The sequence below is a fragment of the Cucumis sativus genome, unplaced genomic scaffold (genome assembly GCF_000004075.3).
Source record: "Cucumis sativus cultivar 9930 unplaced genomic scaffold, Cucumber_9930_V3 scaffold103, whole genome shotgun sequence".
NCBI classification, from domain to species: Eukaryota; Viridiplantae; Streptophyta; class Magnoliopsida; order Cucurbitales; family Cucurbitaceae; genus Cucumis; species Cucumis sativus.
In genome coordinates this window covers 53,810-78,549 of record NW_022279511.1, presented here as the reverse complement: position 1 = coordinate 78,549, position 24,740 = coordinate 53,810, and the positions used below count along the sequence as shown (strand labels likewise).

Genomic DNA, 24,740 nt, shown 5'->3' with positions numbered 1-24,740 from the left:
GAAATGCCCATGTTCGTGATCTAACTGTCGCATATTTGTGTTATATGAATATGGCCGTCGATGTGATAGTATTCTCAGACTGTTTTGTAGTGTGCATATGCAGAATTGTGGTCACATTTGGTCAGCCTTCTATTTTCTGCGTTTCTGTTCTTAAACAGCATTTTTTATGGCAATGAGCCTTCATTGTAGCAAATCTGATTTTCTCTATTACAATGTTTGCAGTTGAGGAATTGGAATGAGCGATGGGTAGTTTTGGACCCAACAACAGGGAAAATGGAGTAACCATACGTCCCATTTACACTGTTTTTGGTCCTTCCTTGCTTGGTTCAATGTAGTAATATGTTGGTGGAAACAGCTCATTTCTAATGCTGCTGCCGATGGTGATGGGGTCAATGGACCTCTGCCAAGAGTGTTCATATCACAAATTGTTGTGGATTAGTTGAGTAAATAAACTCAGGTGCGTTTCACCGAATTCTCGATATGCAGAAATCTGAATATATTTTTTCCTTCTGAAATTTGGCTACAAGCTGTATCTTGGTGCTGCAGTAAGTGTATTGTTAGCGATGTAGTAGGCATAAGGTGGGAATAGGATGCATTTTGTGTTTTATCCATTTAAGTTTTTGGTTTATGCAACAAAACCTTAGCTTGAATTACAACTTCATATTATTTTTCCTACTGCATTCAGTACATAATCAGAAGATACACTGAATGTTCTTGCATTGGGAAGAAGCATGCTGCTTTGGCTGGTTCTCTGGGTTCCTTCACATGGGAAAAGCCTTTGCATTCAGAGTTTGAGCAATTAGAGCAAGGCTTTTAATCTCCCATGACTCTGAAACTTATGTTATTTAGGTCATCATATTATCGTGGAGAATGAACCAAATTTCATTTCTGAATTGTGATTTCACCAAGAATTTGAAAACAAAAATGCATAGACGTGGTTATCCATTTTGACAACTCCAACCTTTTTGGAATAGACGTGGTTATCAACCTTTTGACTCTCTTCTTCTTTTCTTTCCTGACTTGGATTCACTGTCTTGATCATTGGATGAATTTAGTGACTTTCCCTTTGGGTTCTCCATTGTTTTTCCAGAAGTTGATGAATGCTTCACATCTCCACTTTCTTTTTCTTTTGCTTTTGAAGATGTGAACTTAACCTTGGTGGAGAGATTGGTATTATTAGACTTATCGCCTGTTTTGGTAGACTTGCCTTTTGAAACAGGAGTTTTTGGGGTTTCTTGTTTGGACTTCCCCATCTTCGATACATCTTGCTTGTTGGACTTTGCAACAGCGGCAGGTGTGGATGTCTCATCGTCCTTAGATTTGCTAGTCTTGTTGGATTCGGCATCATCATTCTTCGACTTGCCAGCGATTTTTGGACCTGTGCTACCAAGTTTACTTCCAATTTCAAGAGTGCCTTGATTCTTTGATTTACTTCCAATTTTTGGAGGCTGGTTTCAGCACAGGTGTGGTTTCCTTTTTATTATCATCACCTGACAATCTTTTCACGTTTTTTCCAGAAATAGATTTAGCTGATCCCTTCTTTCTCTTGACCTCTGATTGTTTTAAAGAACTCCCCCACTCTTGCTTTCCATCACCCTTCCTAACAGACTGCTTCAATGTCTTAGTTTCAAAATCACTTGTAGTGTCATTAGTTTACATTTACATTTACGTTGAAGATATAATATTACATTTACGTCATTAGTTTTTGGATGAATTGGTGATTTAACATGCTCTAGAGTGGATAGTTTAGGAGGTCTGTTAGACCACCATTGTTATTTTACTTATAATAGAAGAAAGGAAAGTAAGGCACGTTAGTAATCAACACAGTTACTTATTCAAAAGGATGACAGTTATCTAAAACAGGAAGTTAAATGATGAGAGGGAGATGGGAAAGGGCAGGCAGTTTTTAGTAAAAGGAAGGGCCTGCCAGAATTGTTCTGGTTTTAATTGTAGTATTTTGAATTGTGTTTATTTCTGTTTTGGATTAGGAGGGTTTCTTTGCTTGTTGTTTGTAATTTCTCTGTAATTTTCTTTCTATTGCAACTTTAAGTCTCAAATATCAATATAATAGAAACAGTACATAAGTGTTCTATCAAGGTTGTATGTTCAGAAGTGAGTAGATAGTTGGGGAAGTCCTATGTTCAAAAGTGAGTAGTTTAGGAGGGTCCTATGTTCAAAAGTTTGCTGGTGTGTATCTTTGTTGGCTCAACATGTTTTTAATACATTTTAGGTTAGATTGAGTTTATTGCACTTGGTTGTCATTTTTGGTCTTGAAATGCTTTTTTCAACCTTTTTGGTAGATTATGAGTTACGAACCTACATTTAGGATTTGCTAGGTCGTTTTGAAAACTCAAGTAATACCTAGACACGTTTTGAGCACGTTTTAGGTTGGTTTGAACTAAGTTTGTTACACTTACACACTTGGTAGCATTTTGGGTCTTGTAGTGCTTTTTTCACACTATTGTAACTTTTTCCGTAGGTTATGAGTTACGAACCTACACGTAAGCTGTTTTAGGTCGTTTTGAAAGTTCAAGTGATACTTAGACACATTTTGTTCAAGTGATACTGTTTTAGGTCGTTTTCAAGTAAACTTTTTTCTTCTTGTATTGACTGTTTTACTATTTCTTCATGGTTTGTATTCATGGTATTTATTTTCGTAATGAATCTTTCATGTTCTGGTAAACATTGCAGAAACACATAATTTCAGCAATCTGTCAAAGAGTTGAAGGAGAAAACAGAAGTACTTAAAGGTCACATGAAGACCTAAAAGTTAGGTAATTTTTTGAAAACTTTTTTCTTCGTCTTGCTTAGTTTTAGTGGTATTTGTTAACATGCTGAGACATACTCTTGTATGCCAAGGCTGGTGGCCAATTCAATGGATGGCCTGAGACGGTGAAATGACGAGTGTAGAACAAAGTAGACAATCGCAGCAGATTTACAAGTAGGAGGATGGTGTTTGGTCTTACTCTAAAGCTACTGCTAGAAAGGTGATTCTCCCTTTATTTACACATTTATCTATATTTAATTACTGTTTTTATGTATGGTGATATATGGTGAAATAAAATATTAAGTCGTTTCAAGTTTTTACATCATGCTTTGAGTTAATACATTTCCCAACTCGCACTAATTTTAAAGTTGAGACTAAGTTTGTTGCACTTACACACTTGGTTGCCATTTTGGATTTTGAAGTGCTTTTTCTACATTTTTTGAACTTTTTGGTAGGTTATGAGTTATGAAGTAGTAACACTAAAGCATTATTAGGTCGTTTTTAAAGTTCGAGTGATACTTAAACATTTTTTGAACACCCTTTAGGTTGCCTACAAACTAAGTTAGTTTTACATACAGCCATGGTTGCCATTTTGAGTCTTGAAAGATTTTTTTTCACACTTTTTGAAATTTTTGGTAAGTTATGAGTTATAAACTTACACTTGAGCGGTGTTAGGGTGTTTGAAAACTTATACGTGTTTTCAATACTTGTTAGGTTTGTATAGAACTAAGTTCGTTGCACTTACACACTTGACATTTTAGGTTTTGGAGTGTCTTTTTCAAAAAATTTGAACTTTTTGCTAGGTTATGACTTATGAACTTGTATTGAATATTTGTTAGGTCGTTTTGAAAGTTCAAGTGAAACTTAGACACGTTTTGAACTCGTTTTTAGGTTGGTTTGAAACTAAGTTTTACACACATTTGATTGACATGTTGGGTCTTGAAGTACTTTTTTCATACTTTTTGAAATTTTATTGTAGTTACAAACTTACACTTAAGCATTGCTTGGTCGTTTTGAAAATTTAAGTGATAGTACACACGTTTTGAATACATTTTAGGTTAGATTGAGTTTGTTGCACTTGGTTGTCATTTTTGGTCTTGAAATGCTTTTTTCAACCTTTTTGGTAGATTATGAGTTACGAACTTACACTTAGGATTTGCTAGGTCGTTTTGAAAACTCAAGTAATACCTAGACACGTTTGAGCACGTTTTTGGTTGGTTTGAAACTAAGTTTGTTGCACTTACACACTTGGTTGCCATTTAGGGTCTTGTAGTGCTTTTTTCACACTATTTGAACTTTTTTCGTAAGTTATGAGTTATGAATCTACAAGTTAGCTGTTTTAGGTCGTTTTGAAAGTTCAAGTGAAACTTAGACACGTTTTGAACTCGTTTTAGGTTGGTTTGAAACTAAGTTTAAAACACATTTGATTGACATGTTGGGTCTTGAAGTATTTTTTTCACACATTTTGAAATTTTGGTAGGTTGTGAGTTACAAACTTACACTTAAGCATTGCTTGGTCGTTTTGAAAATTCAAGTGATACTTGCACACGTTTTGAATCATTTTAGGTTAGATTGAGTTTGTTGCACTTACACACATGGTTGTCATTTTTGGTCTTGAAATGCTTTTTTCAACCTTTTTGGTAGATTATGAGTTACGAACTTACACTTAGGATTTGCTAGGTCGTTTTGAAAACTCAAGTAATACCTAGACACGTTTTGAGCACGTTTTAGGTTGGTTTGAATTAAGTTTGTGCACTTACACACTTGGTTGCCATTTTGGGTCTTGTAGTGCTTTTTTCACAATATTTGAACTTTTTCGGTAGGTTATGAGTTACGAACCTACACGTAAGCTGTTTTAGGTCGTTTTGAAAGTTCAAGTGAACTTAGACACGTTTTGAGCATGTTTTAGGTCGTTTCGAGTAAATGGTATGTATGTTGTGATTGTTTGATTGCATGTATAATACCTTATTGAGATGTTAATGCTTGATTGAGAAGCTGATAGAACACCAAGTAATGGTTCTTATTTGTTCATTAAGCAACCAAACTATTACAGAATACAATACTCAAACCAGTCTTGAAAACACAGAACAAATAAGTACTATTACAGACAATAACCAAGTACAAAATAAAACATTCAAACATCAAAAGTAGTTTACGATAATGGAAAACACTTTCTAAGATTAAAGTAACTGAACAACTTCTGTAATTCTGCTCTCCAGAAAATACAGCCCCTCCACTTCCAGAAACTGATTAACCAACCCCCATCTTTCCTTCCATCTCTCCCTTTTAACCTCCCCCCTGTAACTAACTGTTGTCCCCACTAAGGTGGTTTCCACTTCCTCCAATTCCATCACCTGTGCACGTGCAATTCCACTTGTCTTTCTTCTGCTATATTGTATTGCAATTGGTGGGTCTATCATTACTCTCCCTCTCCAAAGACACCTTGTTCTCAAGGTGGGAAATGAGGAAGCTTTTGTGTAAAATCATCACAATTCTCCCATGTAGCAATTAATATTGGGTCAAGAATTTGCCTACCTTCAATAAAGGCGCTTTGAGTGGGGCTTATAATTGCATCCATAACTTGTTTTAGACGTTCAGATAAAACCTTTGCAACAACCTTGTATGCTAACGTAGTAAGGCTGATTGGACGGAAATCCTTGACTAGAGTCACATTCTCTTTTTTCTGCACTAAACAAATGAAGTTTTCTTGGATGCAAGCATCTAATCTTCCATTTCTGTGGAAATCAGACATTAGTGATTTGAAGATATCCTTGAAAATAGACCATTGGGTGATTAGGAACTTCACTGTGAAGCCATCCGGGCTCGGAGCTTTATTGTTGCCAAGTGCCTTTAATGCCTTAAAGATCTCCTCCACTGAAAATTGGGTAACAAGAGCCTCATTCTGAATTGAGGAAACACAAGACCAATTATTGTTAATAGGGATGAATCTGTCCCCCGGAATTCTGGTATAAAGTGACTCAAAAAATTCCAGCACAAGCCTTTCAATGTCGCGGAATGAAGTCGAGACAACCCCATCATCATTTTTTAATTCAGTTATGAGGTTCCTTCTTTTTTTCGCATTTAGAAACCGGTGGAAGAAGCCCGTATTCTCATCACCCGAAGAAAGCCAATTGAGTTTACTCTTCTGAATAAAATTACGCAATTCGTTTTGATAAATACTAAGTAATTCCGCTTGCAAAGCAGCTCTAGAATTCAACTCTTCTTGATTTAATCCAATCAACTCAGCCACAGAATCATATTTTTCTAATTTTGACATCAAGGATTTCTCTGTTTTTTTTTTACCTTAGCTTGCGCAGCAATATTCCAAGCTTTTACTGCCAATTTAACTGATCTCAACTGCTCATGAAGAATGAAACCAGCCCATCCCTGGAAGTTAGAGTTGCTCACTGTTTCAACAATAATCTGATTAGAATCACTGGACACCAACCAGCTGTTACAAAACCGAAAAGGAGAGGGACCCCAAAGAAAATAACCAGCCTCCAAGAATAAAGGAAAGTGATCCGAGAAGATGCGTGGTTTTCGAGAAACCCGAGAATTTTCAAAACAAATATCCCACATCTGATTTATGAAGAATCTGTCTAATAATGATCTTCAAGGAGAATTACCGTCTCTAGACCAAGTGAACCTTCCATTTTGCAATGGAATTTCCATGAGAGAAACCACTATCTGATCGTAATTCTAATTAATTACTTGGCCTTGTTTCTTTGTAGGCAGTGATAGAAAATACCTGAGCAAATGATATACACAAGCGAGTTCCCTTTTTAGTACCGTTTACTAGCAGGGTTAAGATTTTCACTGTAAGCAAGTTATTTTTTTGGTTTCCTTATCCACAATATTGAATTTCTTGGATGACTGTTAGTTATAGAAATATGTAAGATATTTTTTATTTATGGTTACTTTCTCTATAACTCATTTCACAGACACAACTAGCAGCAGCTAGGCAAAGGAATGGATCTCTTGCTGTTTTTGCCAGAAACCGGTTTAGAATTCGACGAAATCATATATTGGAAGATGCTTTCAGTCAGATGAGTGCATTGTCTGAAGTTGATCTTCGAGGATCGGTAATTTCAGACTTCCATGATTTATGAAAAATGAAATTGTTATCTTACTTTTTTCTATCTTTTTCTTTGCCCTCGTGAAAACGACCCCTTCCCTCTTCTGCATCCTATAGTTGCAGAGTTACTTGTAATTGTTTATTAGTTTTTTCTTGTTTGTGTTGGGTCAATTGCTTCACTTTTCTGCATGCAGATACGTGTGTCTTTTGTTAATGAATTTGGAGTTGAGGAGGCAGGAATTGATGGTGGTGGTATTTTTAAAGATGTCATGGAGAACATTACACGGGCAGCCTTTGACGTGCAGTATGGTTTATTTAAGATTATCACGACATTCCTTATTATTAGCATGGCATGGCTTTGTTAATCCTGTAGTATTATTGGATAACATGAAGCGTGATGAGACAGCCATAGTTGTTTGAAATCGCTTTTCAAAATAAAAATAGTTGTGAGATCACATTTCAATATAAAAATTGGTTGCTTGAAATCTATTTCATAAAATTTCAGTAATATGTGGGTATGTATTGTTCATTTTTTCTAATATAAGTTATTTTCTGCTTGGTAATCCAGCAAATTGCTGACCATTTGCTCTACCCCAATCCTGGTTCGGGAATGATACATGAGCAACATCTCCAGTTTTTCCATTTCCTCGAAGTTCTTTTGGCAAAGGTATGGCCATAATTCCCAATCATACATGGAATTTACTTTGGTTGATTAGTTTTTTCTTTTTTTGGATAAGGATATCCTGGTCTTGGCCTTATCATGGAAGATTCTTATATATCTTTCACCCCATACTTTGGTTGAATTTTGGAACATTAATGTATCGCCTGACATTCATAAATACAATGTCATAATTTGAAATCTGCTGTCTTCCTACATTATGCATGTTTTTCTGTTATTGAAGTTGCTGCCCGGTTGTGCTAAAAGTTCTCAAGCAGTCATGCTAAAAGATCTCAATCACATTAAATGATTTTTGACAGGATGTTGTTGTTTTACCCTTCTTCCTGTAGGTCATGTTTGAAGGAATTCTTGTTGATATACTTTTTGCAACATTCTTCTTGAGCAAGTTAAAACAGAAGTAAGGTTTTTAAAGATTTACTGTCTTACTGTTTTGTATTTTGTGCTGATCCACTAATCGTAGTATTGATGGTCATGACAATGACTAGTTGCAAGTTACTTGAATTTTTAGGGTTCTAAAAATCTTACATTTTATTATGGGTGCACTGCCTACTAATGAGATTGTCAATTGCTAACTTCCAAATGTTGAATTTGGGATTTCCATGCTACATTCACTTTCTTGATCTGCAATTACAGAGCTACTCTATACTGGAATAAAGTCTCATCTGAACTGTACATTGCTTTTGATGCTGTAATTGCAAAGCTAGGAAATCTTTATGTATAATGCCTTTTTTTTTATCATTTATTAATGAAAATGAGAAGCCTTTTTATAGGCTGGAGATTACAAGAGTTGTTAAACTAACTTGGGGTTGAGTTAGTTTACTTATAACTAACTCAAGATACAAAATTGTTAATTCAAATAACTAATCCTAAACTATAAAAATGGTAATTCAAACACCTCCTCTAGGATAAAACTCAAGAAACATAAAGAAGGGGATGTTCTACATTAGCTTTTGTCAAGGCTTTAGCCAAAATTTTATTTATCAACTGTGGGGGAGGATTTGAGAGCTCCCCAATCTCTACACACTTCTCTAATGAGAGTCTATACCAAAATCAAGATACCCATACCCCCACTCAAGAAACTTAAGTAATTGCTTAGAGAAATAACAAAATACTTGGCCCCACTCTAACAAACACATTCCTAAGGGCCCACACAAATAGAAAAATATCAACTAACTCTCAATCATTCTTTCTTCTTCCTATTCTTGTCTCTACGGGAATACACCTTTACTATGGGAGGTCTATCATTACCCGCCCCCCAAATAGCCACCTTGTCCTCAAGGTGGAATTCAGGAAACTGTTTCTTGAATAAGAGCAGCTTGTTCCCACGTTGCACTTTCAAGTGTCCCCTCACTCCAACGGATCAAAACTTCTAAGTTGTCCTCCTTTTCTATTGTTTTGCGAACTCCCAATACTTCTACCGGAGACACTTGCATAGACAAATCAGCAGCCAAATCTTTTGAAATTGGGAATAATGGCCTGTTTGAACCCACGACCTTGCGAAGAACAGAAACATGAAAGACCGGGTGTATAAGCGATTCCTTGGGAAGGGCCAAACGGTATGCAACGAAACGAATTCGTGCCACGATCATAAATGAACCAATGAATCTTGGGCCAATTTGGAGTGCTTAAAACGGCTGAGAGAGGACTGTCGGTAAGGGCGTAACTTCACATAAACCCAATCATGAACCTCAAACTGCACCTCCCGTCTTTTAGCATTAGCATATTTGACCATTCGCTGCTGTGCTTTCAGTAAATTGGCCTTCAAAACGCCCAAAATTTCATCTCTTTCTTTCATCAAATGGTCTACTTCATCATTCACCCGGCTCGAGCCCTTCACATATGGTAATATAGAGGGTCGTAACTCGAGTCATCAATGTGGCTGTACGGACTGTTGTATTATAGCTCAATTCAGCCCAAGCTAGCCATTTAACCCATTGTTTAGGTGTGTTCATAGAAAAACACCCTAGATACGTCTCCACCCCTCGATTGACAACTTCCGTTTGACCATCTGTTTGGGGTGGTAAGTGGTGCTTCGTCTCAACTGAGTTTCCAACAACCTCCACAACTCTTCCCATAATAGACTTGTGAAAATACGATCACGATCCGACACTATACTTCAGGGGCATCCATGCAAACGAATAATCTCTCGCATAAAAACAGCAGCAACCACTTTTGCACCAAATGGATGTTTCAAGGGGATGAAATGTGCATACTTGGAAAGAAGATCCGCAACTACCAATATAACATCATAACCCTCGGATTTGGGGAGGCCCTCAATAAAATCCATACTAATATCTTCCCACACACGGTCCGGAATGGGTAATGCTTGAAGGAAACCAGCCGGAGTTAAAGACAAGTATTTGGCTTGCTGACACACGGAACATTCAGCAACATAGGTGCGGATATGGGCTGTCATACCTCGCCAATATACCTCCCTTGCTAGCCTTTGATATGTTTTCAATGCACCATGATGTCCCCCTATCTGGCTGTTATGGAATTCAGCTAATAATAAAGTAATATTAGGTGAATCCTCCTTCTTGTAGCGAATATCCCTCTGGAGCTTGTTGTCCATTTATCAAGGATAGTCGAATATTGTTAAGAGATTCATTTCCAGCCACTTGATCGATGAAAACTGAAGGGTTTAGCCCGCCCACAATACTTACGAGGCCCAATTCAAATACCGGTGGTAATCTCTATAAGGCATCGGCCGCTTTGTTTTCCAATCCTTTCTTGTACTCAATCACAAAATCATACCCCAATAGTTTAGCGATCCATCTCTGATATTCTCCCCCGATAGCCCGTTGTTCAAGAAGAAACTTCAAACTTTTCTGATCTGTACGCACCACAAAAGGCTTACCCAATAGATATGGTCGCCATTTTTGAACAGCCAGCACTATTGCCATAAGCTCCCGTTCATAAACAGCCTTAAACCTATGGGTAATAGGTAAAGCTTGACTGAAAAAGGCCACTGGTCGTTGATTTTGCATTAGGACAGCCCCAATACCCACACCCGAAGCATCAGTTTCCAGCACAAAACTTTGTGAAAAATCAGGAATACCTAGCATCGGGACAGACATCATTGCTGACTTTTAACTGCTGAAATGCGTTCTCGGTCGTCTCATTCCACTTAAAGTTACCTTTTTTTAACAGTTGTGTCAAGGGGGGCAGCACAATAGAATCGTAGTTTGCAACAAATTTCCGATAATACCCCGTTAGCCCCAAAAAACCCACCTAGCTCCTTCACGTTCTTGGGTGCTGGCCATTTAACCATCGCTTCTATTTTTGTTGGATCCGCTGCCACCCCCTCTGAAGAAATAACATGGCCCAAGTATTCAATTTTGTCAACCGCAAATTGGCATTTTTTAAAGTTGGCTACCAGTTGATGAGCTACTAGAGTTTCCAAAACCATTGCCAATTGGTGCAAATGCTCGTCCAAGGACTTGCTGTAAATTAAGATGTCATCAAAGAAAACCAAAACAAACTTGCGTAAATATGGGCGAAGAACATCACTCATGATTGATTGGAATGTTGCCGGAGCGTTTCAACCCAAACAGCATCACAAGGAATTCATAGGGCCCCTCGTGGGTTCGAAACGCTGTTTTGTGAACATCGGCTGCCCGCACCCGAATTTGCTGATAACCTAACTTTAAATCAATTTTGGAGAATATGGTTGCCCCAAATAATTTGTCCAACAGTTCATCAACAACAGGAATCAGATACTTATCTGGTATAGTGGCAAGATTCAGTGCTCGGTAATCAACGCAAAATCGCCAGCTACCATCCTTTTTCTTAACAAGGAGCACTGAAAAGGCACTTTTGCTTGGCTGAATTATTCCGGCTAGCAGCATTTCCTTAACTAGTTTCTCTATCTCATCTTTCTAAAATTGGGGATAACGATACGGGCGCACGTTCACTGCACGAGCCCCTGGTTCTAATTCAATAGCATGATCATGATCGCGAGGTGGGGGTAATTGATTGCTTGGTTCAAACACAACGCTAAAGGACTGAAGAACTTTTTGAATTTCTGGTTGTAGTTTACTCAAGTAGTTTGCTATGTGTTCCCTTGCTTCGCCCACTCCCCACTGTACAACTGCACTTAATTCGATTGACACGCCTTGATCTTCCTTCTCAAAGTTTTCATTATCGATTTCAGTGACACTTGGGATCTTACTAAACTTCTATCCCCTTGAAGAATTACCACCCATTCACCCAGTGAGAATTCCATCTCCGACAACTTGTAATAAAAAATTACTTTCCCTAACATTTCCAACCAAGTAACTCCTAATATAACGTCGGCACTCCCGAGTGGTAGAGGGAGAAAATCGTGAGTGATTGATAAATTGGCGTATTGTCAGGTTTACATCCTTACCACACTGGTTGCTTGGACTACGCCTCCGGTTCCCAGAACAACCCCATATGCATCCATGGTTTCTACTGAAATTTTTAGCTCTTTGACTACCTCTTCTGCAATAAAATTGTGCGTGGCTCCCCCATCGATCAGCATCACAACCTCACGTCCCCTTATTTCTCCTTTAATTTTTATGGTTTTCGGCGAATTGAAACCTACCAATGAATTTATCGACAGATTCACTATTTTTTGTATTGACTTCCTCATTCCCGTTGGTTTCGATTTCTTCCCCCACTTGATCGGTTTTGTCACTTAAGTCTTCCCCTTCTTGTACAGCAATGATGTTCAATTCACGTCTTTTGCAGCGTGCCCTAGACTAAACTTCTCGTCACATCTAAAACACAAACCTTTTTCCTTCTTAATCCGCACTTCGGTGTCAGTTCATTCAGCGGTATGGTTTGAGACAACGTACTCTTCGCGCCCGATTCCTGCGATGAAGTAATCGTCGTGGACGAGTACGACGAATTTTCGGCTAGGGTTAATCGTAATCGTTCGTGATGTAGCGACCCTGAGGCCTTTGACCCAGTTTGACTTTCTCGACCTGCTTGGCCCACTATTTGACATTTTAATTGATAAATTAGGGTTTCCACTTGCCCCATGAATTCTCTTCAATTGAACCACTCGATCATCTTCTCATTATTTTTGGCCATTAACATTTAGCCTCTAGGCCCACTGGATTCAATTTTCAGATTCTCACTTTGAATCTCTTCCTTCAGCCCACACAACAAACTTACTTTCTAGGGCTGCATCACTCATATCTTTAAGGCCGACCGAAAATTGTTCAAATTGCCGCCGGTAATCCCTCACGGTGGTCTCCTGCTGTAATTTCATCAACCTTGCGTGTTTATCTCCTTGGTCGGACGCTTTGAATCTGGCCCACAGAAGCTATCGGAATTCTGTCCAGCTGCCGATTTTTCTTTTCTCATCCTCCTTCCATTGATACCAGTCCAAAGCTTCCCCCTCCAAGCACAGGACCGCCGCATTCAACTTATCTCCTCCGTCAGATATTCACCACAAAATAGCGCTCCACACGTTGTAGCTATCCATCCACATTCTCTTCTTCCTCCCCTTTTAAATATCGACACCTCCAGTTTTCGTAGCCTCATGTCAAAAAGGGTATCTCACGAATATTTGGTGCACATGGTACTCCAACTCCCTCATCCACCACCGGGTCAGTTTTTGTTCACTTTTTTCTTCTTGAACTTGTTCCTCATTCATTATTCCCTTTCCCTTGTCCGTAATCATTCTTTCACTAGATGTGGATCCTTTTGAAGCACTTCCCATCACTCCCATCCTGTGTATTAACAATTTCATATCCTCACTCAATTTTTACAGATTATCCTCAATCTTATGTTCAGATCTGTACTTCGAACTTCTGCTTCCGCAAATTGTTTCTTCATCTTCCTTTCAAATGCTAATTGTCGTTCTTCTACTTGTAAAAATTTTGCTTCTACTCTACTTTCCATTTCAGTCGTCCCTGTGGTTACTCCCTCTAAACCTTCTTCCAGTTCAACTATCCTAGCTTCCATCTTACCAACCATACCAGGAAAGATGGCTCTGATACCAAAATTGTTAAGGCTTTAGCCACAATTTTATTTATCAACCGTGGGGAAGGATTTGAGAGCTCCCCAGTTTCTCCACGCTCTAATGAGAGTCTATACCAAATCATATGTCCAAAAGATACCCATACCCTCCCACGCAAGACACTTAAGTAATTGCTAAGAGAAATAATAAAATACTTGGCCCCACTCTAACAAACACATTCCTAAGGGCCCACACAAATGGAAAAATACCAACTAACTCTCAATCATTCTTTCTTCTTCCTATTCTTGTCCCTACGGGAATACACCTTTACTATGGGAGGTCTATCAGCTTTCTATATAATTTATGAGAGTTTAATATTGCATGGTTGCATGGTATAAAGATGGAATAATATTTAACCCAACATTGAATATTTCCAATGTTTATCATCACAACATGTATAACTATCTAAATGACTTGCCATCCTTGGATCCTGAATTGTATCGCCACCTTATTTTCTTAAAGGTGTGTATTCCCTGGTATCACTTTTAGCTGATACCACACTTAGCCTGTTGATCAATGATCTAGATCAATCTAGTATCCTGGTAGAATCTTTTCTCACTTCTTATCTTAAATTATGAAGGTGACATTCCTGAACTAGAGCTATATTTTGTTATTATAAACAATGAATATGGAAAGCAAATTGAAGAAGAGCTACTTCCTGGAGGAAAAAACCGTCGTGTCACCTGTGAAAATGTCATCACATTCATTCATCTTGTTGCCAATTATCGTTTGACCTTTCAGCATAGTTTGTCCCTTGTTTATCCAATGTGTCTCCCTACTCCAATGTTGATTGAAAACATGTCCTCCTCAGATGCGACAACAAAGTTCTCATTTTTTGAGAGGGATTCAGCAGCTTATACAGAAAGAATGGATCAACATGTTCAATGAGCATGAATTCCAGGTATCACTATACAAAGGTTAGTGCTAACTGCTAAAGGTTAGTGCTAACTGCTAAGCTTATTTCTAAGATGAAAGATGCTTTTATCCCCTCCCCAAAGAATATCATTACTATTTATGTTTTGTTTCTGCTAAGTAATTCTTGCATAGCATCTGGTTTGATAATTAAAGTAAAGTTTCTGACATGGAGGTTTTCAAGTTGTAATATATATTTTTATGTTTTAGGTAGATTCCCAAACTTTGAAGAAACACTACAGTACTGAGGTAATTGAATGTTGTAAGGCAGAGCATCGGGCTTTCCAGAGCCAAGGTATCTTCTTCGATAACAAGGTAAGGATAGTCCTGATACTACCTTTCTTTTGTTATTGAAGTTTATTGTTCCTTTTGTTGGGGGCTTGGTGGTTGTGCACCTATATTGATTTGTGCTTCTGTTAATTAATTATAGTCATTCTTTCTTGTCTGAGTAATTATTGTCAACCATTTTGTTAGCAAAGGCTTCCCATGGATATTCAGTTTGTTGTGCTGCATGTCCACGATGATTTTCGTGATTTTAGTTCTAGATACATAAAAAGGGCCTTTGCATCACGACATGAATGACTATTTTTTAATATGAACCTACAATGCCCCAAATGAATGCTGGATTAAATTAGATACAGGGCAGATAGAGAGTGAGATGGAGAGTGTTTTTGTGCTTTAGAGCCATCTGTCCCTAAAACATAGTTTCTTCCCCCCTTATAAGAAGTAAGTTTATTGATGTATGTAATTTACAAAAGGTTTGGTGGAACACCTACAACAATCTTTTTGAACTTTTTGGTAGGTTATGAATTACGAACTTGTATTGAATATTTGTTAGGTCGTTTTAATAATTCAAGTGATGCTTAGAAAATGCAACCGAGCTTAAACAATTCTGCACATTTTTCTAAAATTTTTAGTTTAACCTTTTTAATAAAATTCGATGGAAATTCTTGTTTTCTTTTTGTAGGAATAAAGGAAAATGAAATATAACCAAACTTGGGATCTTTGCAAGCAAGCTTCCATGAAGAAACTAGGTTACAAGGGGAGGTCTTCTGTTCTCCTTTTTCTTTTTTTTTCCATCCGTAGAATCTTGCTTAAAATGCTTTAAGGACAATGCATATTTTTAAGTGGGGGGTGGGGTTGTAGCCTTGCACATTCCATGTCCTTTGGGAAATTTTCATTTTGCAAATTTTGCTAAAAATGTCAAAATTTAGAAACTTTTGCAATGCTCTATGCTTAGAATAAGTACCATGTCTACTTCGCTTTTTAGCATAAAAAAGCATGTATGCCTAACGCATGAGAACGGAGCTCGGATTTGTGATTGTATTTGTTATTTGAATATGTTACATATGTTGAAAATGCATATATTGATAGCTTAGAAATGAGTAGAACACTTGGTTCATTTTCTGAATATTGTGAATTATGTACATAATAATATGTGCGGTTCTCTTTTTTATCTCAATTAAGAAAAATCCCTGTAAACCGAACCCCATGTATTCCCTTTTCTCCTCACTCGCCAGAATTTTGCCCACTCTCCAAACAAAATCATTTCAGCCTTATTTTTGTTCACTACCCATTTCCAAAAATTTCATTTCCCTCTGAAAATCTTTGTCGATGGCCAAACCTGTGGCTGGGATCCGAATGTTCTCGATCATGTCCAGTGCTGAACCTCCCGATGGACTGCAAGGATCAAGGGTTAAGGTTGGTTTTTCTATTTTTGTTGGTTAGAGTTCGTGTTCTGTTTTTTTATTACTTTGAGTTAAATCCTTTGTATTTGAAGAAATTAAAGTTATGGGATGTGATGCATGTTGGCAGGGAGCTGATTCCTTAGAAGTTGGTTAGTGTTCTTGTTCTGTTTTTTTTTTTTACCTTGAGTTAGTTACATTGTTTATGAAGAAATGAAAGTTATGGGATGTGATGCATGTTGGTTGGTAGGGAGCTGAATCCTTTCTTAGGAACGTTTTGGGGAGCATGGAGGCTGTTTATTTGAGTCGGAAGCCCGCTGCAAAATCTGTTTTGGAGTTTGTTCGATCTGTCCATGATGATACAAATTTGTTATGATCATACTGCATTTTGAAGTTTTGGGGTATTTTTCTTCCATTTCTTTTCTTCTTCCAATTTCCGCTTATCTTTTTATTCTTTCTTCTGTTTATTATTTTCTAATGGTCACTTGTTGTGCAATATCTTTCTTTTAAGTCATTGGCTACTTGTTGTGAAATGGTGTCACTTCTTAGGAACGTTTTGGGGAGCATGGAGGCTGTTTATTTGAGTCGGAAGCCCACTGCAAAATCTGTTTTGGAGTTTGTTCGATCTGTCATGATGATACAAATTTGTTATGATCATATTGCATTTTGAAGTTTTGGGTATTTTTCTTCCATTTCTTTTCTGCTTACGTTGTATTCTTTCTTACGTATATTATTTTCTAATGGTCTTGTTGTGCAATGTCTTTCTTTTAAGTCATTGGCTACTTTGTAAAGAGAAAAACAAAGTGAACTATGTCATCGTTCTACTCTTTCTACCCCATTTCCGTAAAGAAGCAAGAAAACAGCTAACAGGCAAATCAATCTACTTAAACATTCAATTGGCCATTTAGTCTTTTGGGATTTAACATTCTGCCATTCTTGTCGTTGCCCTTAAATCTCCTCACAATCTCTTTGTTATTCCAACAATCCTTAAGAAAAATCCCTGTAAACCGAACCCCATATGTTCCCTTTTCTCCACATCGGTCATAATTTTGTCCACTCTTCAAACAAAATCCTTTCAACCTTATTTTTCTTCACTACCCATTTCCAAAATTTTCATTTCCCTTGGAAAATCTTTGTCGATGTCGAAACTTGCGGCTGGGAACCGATAGTTCTCAATCATGTCCAGTGCTGTTGCTCCCAATGGACGGCATGGATCAAGGGTTAAGGTGGATTTTTTTGTTATCGTTGGTTAGAATTCTTGTTCTGTTTTAGGACATAAATTCCAACACAAAGAATGTTTAAGTGTTAGCTTTCTCTACTCATAACCTACTCAAATATTAGAAAAAAGGACTTAACGACACAAATTGCATCCAAGTGTCCAGATGCAACACTATAGTGCCAAACAAACCTAACTAGTGTCCAAAATGTGCCTAAGATTTAAAGACAACCAAACGATGCTTAACTGTGAGCTTTTCCAATGCATAAGCTACCAAAAAGTGAGAAAAAAAGGTCTGAACAACCTAAAATCGCAACCAAGTGCCCAAATGCAACTACTATAGTGCCAAATAAACCTAAGTAGTGTCCAAAAGGTGCCTAAGCTTTAAAGAAAACCAAAGAATGCTTAAATGTGAGCTTTCTAGACTCATAACCAACTAAAAAGTTAGAAAAAAGAATTTAACAACCCGGAATGACAACCAAATGCCAAGGTACAACAACTATAGTGCCAAACCAAGGTGCGTAAGCTGTAAAGGAAACAAAAGAATGCTTAAGTGTTAGCTTTCCCGACTCATAACCTAACAAAAGTTAGAAAAAAGGACTTAACAACCCGAAATTGCAACCAAGTGCCAAAGTGCAACAACTATGGTGCCAAAGAAACCTTATTAATGTCCAAAAGGTTCCTAAGGTTTAAAGACAGCAAAAAAAATGCTTAAGTGTGAGATTTTCCAAATCATAACTTTAAAAAATGTGAGAAAAAGGACTTAACGACCTGAAGTGGAAATCAAGTGTCCAAGTGCAACAGCTATAATGCCAAACCAACCTAGGTAGTGTCCAAAAGGTGCCTACGTTGTAAATGCAATCAAAGAATGCTTCAGTGTGAACTTTCTCTACTTATAACCTACCAAAATGTTAGAAAAAAGGACTTAACGACTCGAATTGCAACCAAGTGCAACAAATATAGTGCCAAACTAACCTAACTAGTGTCCAAAAGGTGCATAAGGCTTAAAATCAACCAAACAATGCTTAACTGTGAACTTTTCCAACTCATAAGCTACGAAAAAATGACTTAACAACCCGAAATGGCAACCAAGTGCCCAAATTCAATAACTATAGTGTCAAACCAACCTAACTACTATCCAAACGGTGTTAAGTTGTAAAGGCAACCATTGAATGCTTAAGTGTGAGCTTTCTTAACTCATAAGCTACCAAAAAATCACAAAAAAGGACTTGATGAACAAAAATTTCAACCAAGTGCGTAAGTTAAACAAATATGCTGTTAAAACAACCTAATTAGTGTCTAAAAGGTGACTAAGGTTTAAAGACAACCAAAGAATGCTTAAGTGTGAGCTTTCCCGACTCATAACCTACCGATAAGTCAGAAAAAATGATTTAACGACTCGAAATGGCAAGCATGTGCCCAAGAGCAACAAATAAAATGTCAAACATACCTAAGTAGTATCCAAAAGTTGCGTAAGCTATAAACGCAACCAAATAATATTTAAGTGTGAGCTTTCTCGACTCATAACAAACAAAAATGTAAAAAAAAAAAGACTTAACGACCCCAATTGGCAACCAAGTGCCTAAGTGAAACAACTATAGTGCGAAACATACCTAAGTAGTGTCCAAAAAGTGCCTAAGCTGTAAATGCAACCCAAGAACTTGTAAGTGTGAGCTTTGTCGACTCATATCCTACCAAAATATCTGAAAAAATAACTTAACGACCCGAAATGGCAACCAAGTGCGCATGTGCAATAATTATAGTGCCAAACAAACCTAAGTAGTTTAAAAAACGTGCCTATTATATAAACACAACCAAAGAATGCTTAAGTGTGAGCTTTCTCAACTCAAAATCTACCAAAATGTCAGAAAAAAGGACTTAACGACCCAAAATGAAAATAAGTGCACAAAAGCAACAACTATAGTGCCAGACCAACCCAAGTAGTGTCCAAAAGGTGCCTAAGGTTTAAAGACAAACCAAGAATGTTTAACTGTGAGCATTCCTGATATGGATCAAGAAATCATGATTGAATCAAATGAAGAAGTTGAGTAGATGCAATGCTTGGAAGTTGAAGAGTTATTTTGGGCAACTCAAAAGTCATAAATTTAAATGTTTAAGAAATAATGTTTATGTGTTTTTAGTTATTATGTTAGTTGAAAGGTTATCAAATTAAATGTTTTGACCTTTCATTTCATATTTTAATTAGTATAAATAGGGTTGTAATTTTTCCACATTTAAAAAGAAGAATTTGGGATGAAAGAAATCTGAAAATTCTAGAATGTAGAATTTTGTTCTTGTCTGTTGTGATAGAATGCACAAACATTTGAAGCATTCAAGTGAGAATTGATCTACCTTACTTGTGGAGTGTTTTGAAGATTAAGGATTGATGGGAGTTTCTAATTTTGTTCGATCCTTGGTTTCTTAGATCATCTAAGCAATTTGTATGTAGCCTATCTTAGGGGTTGAAATCAAATTGGTTTTGCGGCTAGTGGGGTTGTGTTCTTTGAGTCTTGTTGTTTAACATGATTCTTAGATCCAATGCCTAGGGGTTTCTTATCAATTTCCAACACATAACCTACCAAAAAGTGACCAAAAAGGACTTAAGGACCTTAAATGGAAACCAAGTGTGCAAGTGCATCAACTATAGTGCCAACCAACCTATGTAGTGTCCAAGAGGTGCTTAGGCTGTAAAGACTATCAAACAATGCTTAAGTGTGAGCTTTCTTAACTCATAAACTACCAAAAATTGAAAAACAAAGAAGGAATTAACGACCAAAAATGGTAAATAAGACAAGAACTATAGTGCTAAACCAACCTAAGTGGTGTGCAAAAGGCGTCTATAGTGCAAATCATGTCATTTTAATTGATCAATTCATAAGTTAGTCCTAGAAGTTTTATGGTATAGTGCTTGATTTGGCAATGCATAGGTAAAGAAACCATAGTGACTAAAGTTCACAAATCAAATGTATAGTATTGTGTTTGAAATGACTTTATAAGTGAATAAAAACACTAGGAAAAAGAAATTGAGTCATATAAGGGATCATCTAGCAAACAGGTTTTTGTCAAGTTCCAAATGTAGTAACACTACAACAAAAATTATCTACTACGACAGTTGTTTATATCACAAAATGGAGGGAGGAAAAAAAATTATCACAAAAGGAAAAAAAACGCGCGGGAAAAGGCGAAACTTTTCGGATAATACTTTTCGCGACAGTTATTTGACGTCATAGTATTGTAATTGAAAAAAATTTAGAGGCCTAGAACCACAAATGAAAGTCACGAATGAACCATCATCATTCTTCTTAAATCGCCACTAATCTTAAAAGTGCAAGCATTGTATATATGTTTAATTTTTAAAATAAAAAGAAAACAGTTCTAAAAAAAGAAAATGGTTATCAATTCCTATCTGATGAGTTGTGGTAAAAATTATATCAATAAAATGAACAAGAAAAAAAGAAGTGTAAGGAAGGAAAAGTTGAATACCGTAGAACCCAACGAATTTTGACCTAATCGGCTTAACTCTCCTACATTCTACAGGCTATTGTTGCTTCGGCCGTGAGTGAATATTTTCCTACGCAAGTTCTGATATCGAAGGAACCCAACGCATTCTGACCTAATTGGCTTAACTCTTCTACTTTCAACTAGCTATTGTTGCTTCGGCCAAGAGTGAAGAGTTACCTATACAACTATCGATCCCGAAGGAACCAGACGCATTCTGACCTAACCACTTTAACTCTCCTACTTTCTACAGAAATTGATGCTTTGGCCAAGAGTAAAAAGTTCCCTATGTGAATTCTGATACGTAAAGAACTTGATACATTCCAACCTAACCAGCTTAACTCTCCTACTTTCTACCGGTTATTGTTGCTTCAGCCAAGAGTGAAGAGTTCTCTACGCAAGCTTTGATTCTGAAGGAACCTGACGTATTCTGACCTAACTAGCTTAACTATCCAACTTTCTACAGGCTATTGTTGCTTCAACCAAGAGTGAAGAGTTCCTTATGCAATTTAGGAACCCGATGCATTCTGACCTAACCGGCTTGACTTTCCTACTTTCTACGGCCTATTGTGGCTTCGCGAAGTGAAAAGTTCTTTACGCAAGTTCTGAACTCAAAGGAACCCGATGGATTTTGACCTAACCCGCTTAACTCTCCTACTTTCTACCGGCTATAGTTACTACAACCAAAAGTGAAAAGTTCCCTACGCAAGTTTTGATCCCGTAGGAACCCGATGCATTGCGACCTAATCAACTTATCTCTCTAACTTTCTATGGGCTGTTATTGCTTCATCCAAGAGTGAAGAGTACCTAATGCACGTTCATGTCTCGAAGGAACCCGACGCATTTTAACCTATTTTGCTTAGCTCTCATACTTTCTATGGGCTATTGTGGCTTCAGCTAAGAGGGAAGAGTTCCTGAGACCAAGTTATGATACCAAAGGAACTCGATGCATTCTAACCTAACCAGCTTAACTCTATTACTTTCTACGAGCTATTATTGCTTTGACCATGAGTGAAGATTTTCCTATGCAAGTTCTGATATCGAAAGAACCAAATGCATTCTGACCCAACTGGCTTAACTTTTCTACTTCCAACGCTATTGTTGCTTCGGCCAATAGTAAAGAGTTCCCTACGAAAATTCTGATTTCAAAGGAACTCGATGCATTCTGACCTAACCGTCTTAATTCTCTTACTTTCTACAGGCTATTTTTTGCTTCCACAAGAGTTAAGAGTTCCCTACGAAAGTATTATTGGCCCGATGGAACCCAATGAATTATGATTTAACCACTTTAACTCTCCTACTTTCTATAGTATTGCTTCGGCCAAGAGAGAATCCTATGGAAATTCTGATATTGAAGGAACCTGACACATTTTGACCTAACCAGCTTAACTCTCCCTACTTTCTACAAGTTATTGTTGCTTCGGCAAGAAAGCATTCCCTACGCAAATTTTGATCCTGAAGGAACCCGACGCATTCCGACCTAACCGGCTTAACTCTCAACCTTTTTATGGGCTATTGTTGCTTCGACCAAGAGTTAAGAGTTCCCTATGCAAGTTCTAATATCGAAGGAACCAAATGCATTTTGACCTAACTGGCTTAACTCTCCTACTTTCTACAGGCTATTGTGGCTTTAGCCGAGAGTGAAGAGTTCCATGAAATTTCTGGTCAGGAAGGAACCCGATGCATTTTAACATATTCGGCTTAACTCTCCTACTTTCTATGGGCTATTGTGGCTTCAACTGAGAGTGAAGAGTTCCTGACACAAGTTCTGATCCCAAAGGAACTCGATGCAGTCTGACCTATCCGAGTTAATTCTCCTACTTCCTACGGGCTATTGTTGCGTCGACCATAAGTGAAGATTTCCCTACGCAAGTTCTTATATTGAAAGATCTAAACGCATTCTCACCTAACTGGCTTAACTCTTTTACTTCCAACGGGTTATTGAAGCTTCAACCAAGAGTGAAGAGTTCCCTACGAAAATTTTGATCCTGAAGGAAATCGACGCATTTCTGACCTAATTGGCTTAACTATCCGACTTTGTACAGGCTCTTTTTGCTTCAGCCAAGAGTTAAGGGTTCCTTACGCAAGTATGGATCCCGAAGGAACCCGACACATTCTGATCTAACCGCTTTAACTCTCCTACTTTCTATATGAAATTATTTCTTTGGCCAGGAGGGAAGAGTTCCCTACGAAAATTTTGATACGAAGTGAACCCGACGCATTCCGACCTAACCAGCTTAACTCTCCTACTTTCTACGGGCTATTGTTGCTTCAGCCAAAAGTGAAGAGTTCCCTAAGCAAATTTTGATTCCGAAGAAACCGATGCATACCGACCTAACCGGCTTAACTCCCCGACTTTCTATGCGTTATTGTTGCTTTGACTAAGAGTTAAGAGTTTCCTACGCAAGTTCTGATTCTCGAGGAACCCGATGCATTCTAACATAAATGGCTTAACTCCCGTACTTTCTACGGGCTATTGTGGCTTCGGCCGAGAGTGAAGAGTTGTCGAAGAAGTTATGATCCCAAAGAACCCGATGCATTTTAACCTAACCGGCTTAATTCTCCTACTTTCTACGAGCTATTGTGGCTTCAATCGAGAGTGAAGAGTTCCCGACACAAGTTCTGATCCCAAAGAAAGCCGACACATTCTGACCTAACCAGCTTAACTCTCCTACTTTCTACAGGTTATTGTTGCTTCGACCATGAGTGAAGATTTCCCTGTGCAAGTTCGGATATCTAAAGAACCAAACATGCATTCTGACCTAACTGGCTTAACTCTTCTACTTTCAACCGGCCATTGTTGCTTCGACCAAGAGTGAAGAGTTCCCTACGAAAATTTTGAACCCGAAGGAACTCGACACATTCTAAACTAATTGGCTTAAATCTTCGACTTTCTACGGGCTATTTTTGCTTCCACCAAGAGTTAAGAGTTCCCTACGCAAGTATTGATCCCGAAGGAACCCATCGCATTATGATCTAATCGCTTCAACTCACCTTCTTTCTACATGAAATTGTTGCTTTCACCAAGAGTGAAGAGTTCCCTACGCAAATACTAATACGGAAGGAACCCGACGCATTTTGACCTGACCAACTTATCTTTCCTACTTTCTACAAGTTATTGTGGCTTCGGTCGAGAGTGAAGAGTTTCCTACGAAAGTTTGATCCTGAAAGAACCCAATGCATTATGACTTAATAGGCTTACCTCTCCTACTTTCTACCAGCTATTGTAGCTTCGACCGTGAGTGAAGAGTTCTGATGCAAGTTTTGATCCCAAACGAACCCGACGCATTCTAACCTAACAAGCTTAACTCTCCTACTTTCTACGGGCTATTGTAGCTTCAGGCAAGAGTGAAAAGTTCTCTACTTTCTATGGGCTTTTTATTATAAGTGTAAAGAAATAGGTGTATGAATTGGATCGATGAACATTTTTTGAATTTTTTTTAAGCTTAAAAGGATATTTATGGAACTTTCAATAATTCATCAATATTTTTTAAACAGAACTTTTCAATAGTTGATGATTATTTTTTAAACAAAACTTTAGCGACTTTCATCTAAAACCAAAGACAATGGTATTTTTGAACCGTTTTCGAAAGTTTAAGGGCATCTTTCAACTTTTAAAAGGAGACTTTTTTGACACAAACCACTAGGGGTATTCTAACACTGACAACACTAACAACTCAACAGACTACCCATCCCAAATTTCGAGTATTATTACAAAATATGTTTTTTAACTTATGGATATGTTGAATTTTGATATTATGAAATTTTAGTAATTGATATGTGTGGTAAAAAATTTAAGTGTTTAAGTTAATCAAGAATACACTCCATTTACAAGGAGTACAAGGAGTCCAAGTAGATATTAGTTGTGTTTGAAAAATTATGAAAAAAATGTCCTATTTTAAAAAAAAAGTACAAT

At 37.5% G+C, this 24,740-nt stretch overlaps 2 long non-coding RNA genes across 2 annotated transcripts; both read left to right on the top strand.

Annotated features, from left to right (window-relative positions):
- The first annotated feature begins 6,517 nt into the window (after positions 1–6,517).
- Positions 6,518–7,149, top strand: LOC116405436. Its single transcript, XR_004218571.1, has 3 exons — positions 6,518–6,585; positions 6,709–6,849; positions 7,037–7,149. It is a non-coding gene; the product is annotated as an uncharacterized LOC116405436 (long non-coding RNA).
- Positions 7,150–7,398: 249 nt separating this feature from the next.
- LOC116405437 lies at positions 7,399–8,193 on the top strand. The gene is made up of 2 exons (XR_004218572.1): positions 7,399–7,509; positions 7,851–8,193. It is a non-coding gene; the product is annotated as an uncharacterized LOC116405437 (long non-coding RNA).
- The last annotated feature ends 16,547 nt before the right edge of the window (positions 8,194–24,740 follow it).